Here is a 4,785-nt window from a genome sequence, read left to right as displayed (position 1 = left end):
TACAGTTATATGTTGAGTTTGAAGAGAAAGAAAAACTAATTTCATACCAAAAATTAGAGAAAGAAGCACATTGATCTAGCCATAGAATCTTGAAGATGCATACCGGTAGATACATTTGCTGCATCAAACACTTTCCTTCGACATCCAGTAAGACACGTGACTGTTGAATCAGTCAGGAGGTCGAGTGTCACAGTTTCGAGACCAACTGGTGTATCTTTTGACTCTGAAGTTCCCTATTTTCTGACCACTAACCCAACGTCCTGACTTCTGTGGCTTCACATGTACAGTGAGTTCAGCAGCACACTCTCCCTGTACACACCCTATGGTGCTAGTGTCAGTGTTTTCTTTATAACTCGTCTACAGTAGGTCTACGTGTTACAATGTGTGTTACAAGTTTGAAGAGTCTGCTATTTTTCATAGTTTTGGCCACTATTACTTATTGATTGTGGCCTACAAGGCATAAGAAGTGATTTTCAAATATGATGCTGTAAATAAATATATAAATATACAAGTATAGTATACAATACAATATAGTATACAAGTACAGCCAAAACAGTTGTTAGTCGACTGAGAGAACAATTAGTTGCCAACTATTTATCAAAATAGTTTTCAACTTATTGTCTCTTTTCATGCAAAAAAAATGCAAACATTTTATGGTTTCTTCTTAAAAATCAGTTTTCTTTTGAATAAATGCAATAGATTCCCATTCATATTTAATTTATTATGATTTTTTGACAATGGTTCATCAAAATGAAGCATTGTGAAAGTATCACTTTGAACCTTTAGTAACTGACGACGGTATTCTGCACTATTTTATTTACAAACCAAACATTCAGTTCATTAATCATGGAAATAATCAGCAGATTACCACGTAATTCAAATAATCTATTGATAAAGGATCTCAACACTTCTTCTGCCACTGATGGTTTTCTGCAGAAGTTTTCATCGGCCATGTGGCAGAGTTTGACAAACATGCGAACACAGCTGCCCTTAATCCATTCATACAAAGACTAACACATCAGCAGAGACACAAAAGAAAAGAATAATCATCAGTGTGCTTCTTTCGCACACGGCCAGGACACGATTCAGCATGATGTCTTGGCACGAGGCAGAAAATCAATAGTTGTTCAGCTTAGTCGGTAGCAGGAGGTTGCCAGCTAAGCATTCAGCAATGAGAGCGCATGGCAGATCTGTCGGACTGCTCCACAGCTAATTGTGTCATTAATTATTGACAGTGACAACGGACAGTTATTGACATAGCGGCATGCAGCCTAACCTGCAGTGTGTTTATGGTAACACAATGATAGTTAAGCATTTTCACTGAAGACTTGATTTGACTGGTTGTGTGTGCAGAAGTTCCCTGTCAATGTCTAGTAAAAAAAAAAAAAGCCACTAGAGTTAAGTGCTGAATTCATTCTCCACCCTCTATGTGCAGGACTGCAGCCAAGCCATTTACTGCTTTTATTACGCCCTTAAAACATACACACTGTGCAGGTGCAGCAAGAAAATTATAGTTTAGCTATATATCAACGTAGATAATGTATCTCATATATTGTGCAGCATGCTCCTATACATATTTCCATCCCTGCTCCAGCTTGGCAACACACGATAGCTTATCTGTCTCACCACACCCTCACTGCCACCTCTAACCCTCTTATCCACAGTGCAGTCGAAAAGAGAAACATCCCATCTTGTGGCGGGATGGGACTGGCACTGATGCACATCAACATGCTGAGGTTCTGACCCACGATTACTCAGTGCTTATTACATTATTATAGTGCTCACTACTCATGGGCTGATCTATACTTTGCTGTCATTTTGATTTCAGCCACTCCCCAGTGAGGTTTTCTGATTGTGTCTTGTCACTTAAGGACAAATATCGCACACAAAGTAAACACCAGATAAAGTAGTGCCTCTGCAGTGGCTGTCTCCAGATCCACCTATATTAAACACATGCACAAACACATGCAAGGAGGAACAAATAGTACTGTAGTTGGTAATAATAGTCATAAGGAAAAAAATGAATAGAAATGTTTCAAAAGTGCTGTGTATATATAAAGACTTTGTGGCTTCGCACTGCATCAGAAAAGGCTTATTCTGTTGTCAACGACAGCCGCAAAAAAATGTATTTTAACAAATTGGAAATCAACAACTTCACCATCTCTGAAACAATGATGGAATGAAATTCTATCATATTGCACACCTGAGAGAATTATGTACAGTGATAGGGGAAAACCAGAACTTTTTCTCAATATATGGGGGCCTTTGATGAAAACAATCCCTCAAATCGAAGGTTTCATTGGCTGAATGTATGGTATATGTATTGAACTGCTTTCTATTGTATGTATTCATATTCTGCGCGGTCTGGTGAGGGATGGGGTAGGGTATGGGATTGTGTATGTGTGGATTGTCTGTCTTTATATGTTTTGTAAATGATATAATTGCAAATAAAAAAGTGCTATAAAAACTAGGGTGTTATACAATAGCTTATGCTGAGCTGTGTAATAATTTAGAGCACTCGTGGGTCTAAATGTCGTCACATTCATGGGCTGGGATCTCATCATCTGCAGTTCATGATTTCTGTGATATGATTTGTGATTCTTATTTCCTTGATTTATAATCAATAAAAATCTTGTGCAACAGGCAGCATCTGCACCCTCATGATGTAACTCAGTAAAGATTCACATTGTCTAAACTTCAGTGTGTTCTGTGTTGGAGCACATTTAGTCCTCTACAGTTCATACTGTGGGAACAGGAACAAAATCCAGCCTGTGGTTCCACTGACTGAACAGCACAAGTCTGCTCAGTGTTGTTTCATTCACGTGTGTGAGGTTGGATCCTTTCTATGAATTTCTCTGCTGTTCAGAGAAAACTGGGTCATCCAGTACGGCAAGGCAGTTCTACTAAAAAACAAAACCACACCTGCAGCACGAGGATGTGAGTTATTGGTTGGTTGTGGAGAACCTAGTTGTGATTCAGGTGAGGTCTGAGGAGAGATACAGGTCACGGTTAAAGTGGGCACTGCTTGTATTGTGAAATTCACTCAAGGCATGAGTGAGATCTCACAAGACAAGAACCATGTTGTGTGGGGTCACCGTGACCGTGACCTTGACCTTTGACCACCAGAAGAGGGAAAAAAAACCAAAAAAATAAAACCTGAGGCATTCAGTTTCCACAAACCTAGAAGAATGTGAAGAGTTTGACTGGTTAGCTGTTTGACGAACATCTGCCATCTTTCAGCTCATGTCTGACATACAGTGACAACTCAGGTCTCGCTGCTTTGATTGATGCTAAATCTGTTCTTCATTTGAATATCTTGGCAAAGTGTATACACCAGTGTATCTAAATTGTGACACATTTGAATTCCGCTTTCGTTAAGTATAGTGCTGAGACTGCTTTACAAAGAGTGACCAGTGACATCCTTATGTGTACAGACTCTGCTGCATTGACACAATTTGTTAAGCCACTTTAAAGTCATGTCAGATCATTGTTATGCCAATGAAACACAGATTTTTCTGTCAAACATGAATCAACTCTCCTCCCTGCGTGATTGCCTACCCAACCAAATATCAAATACACCACCAAGAATAACGGTGTCAGCTTTAGTTTTACTTTCGACCATCATGTTGCCACACGCAGTCCTTTCTTCTATATGGATCTCAAACTGTTACCTCACACTTTACACACTTTCATCTAGATTATCGCAATTGTTTCCATCAAGCTACAACAAACCTATGATCTCCCATTGTTGGAACCCCTCATTGGCTTCCTATAATATCTTCATATTGATATCATATATAAAACATGGTATGATCTTACCTCCAGTGACATCGCTTCCACTTCTTCTATAGATCTCTTCCCCCATTCAAAACTGCAAAACAAAAGGCGATCTTTAGTCTCAGTCCTCATGCATCATCTTCTCCAATCTGTTCAGATTTTCAAAATTCTTAAACAGCTTTTAAAACAGAGGCAAGCCCTTTTGTAAGAGTGGCTTGTCTCTCATTGTGCTCATTTTACATTTTAATTTCTCACTCAATTCATGTGTGTGAAACAAATGTCTGTGAAACTCTTTGTGAATGTACCTTTAAAATGCAGTTTAAGTAAAACTTTACTCACTTATTTTGGTTGGTTGATCAAATAACAGCAAAACTAGTGACATTCATTTAATTTCAAACTCATCTGACATCAGTGTAAACATTGCTGTTAACATTGTTGCTGTTAACATTGTTGCGGTGAGCACGTTAGGATACTGCTGTTAGATACCGCTGTGCCCTGGCCTCTAGCATGAGACTCTGTGTTGTTTGGGGACAGCTGCACACACACGCACACACACACACACACACACACACAGCTCGTGTTAGTTGGCATCCGGAGTAACCCTGTTTTTTGGCTGACCTCCTGTGTTTTCACTTCTCATCCTGCTGCAGTGACGTGCAGGTGGACTGAAGAAGCGAAGGGGATACTATTATATTGGGAGCTGAACTGTACTTGAGACCTCAAGCCATGGTGTAGCCTACATGAAGTGAATGTGTGAATCAGATGGAAACTTCTGACTTCTACCTTAATGATACTCTGAAAGGTCAGAGGTCAAACATTTCCACTCACTGGGACCTGCTGCAGTGAAGGATTTTTACGATTATATGATCCATTAGAAGTTACATTAATTAAAAAATGTGGTCTCAGTGAAACCGACGTTACCCACCCTACAGAGGACGTGTGCTGTGCAGCAGTAAAAGTGTGTTTAATTCCTGGTATTTTATAGAGTGTGTGTTGTTGTTCATGACC

Source organism: Trachurus trachurus, assembly GCF_905171665.1.
Source record: "Trachurus trachurus genome assembly, chromosome: 20".
NCBI lineage: Eukaryota > Metazoa > Chordata > Actinopteri > Carangiformes > Carangidae > Trachurus > Trachurus trachurus.
Note: the sequence above shows the minus strand (reverse complement) of the source record.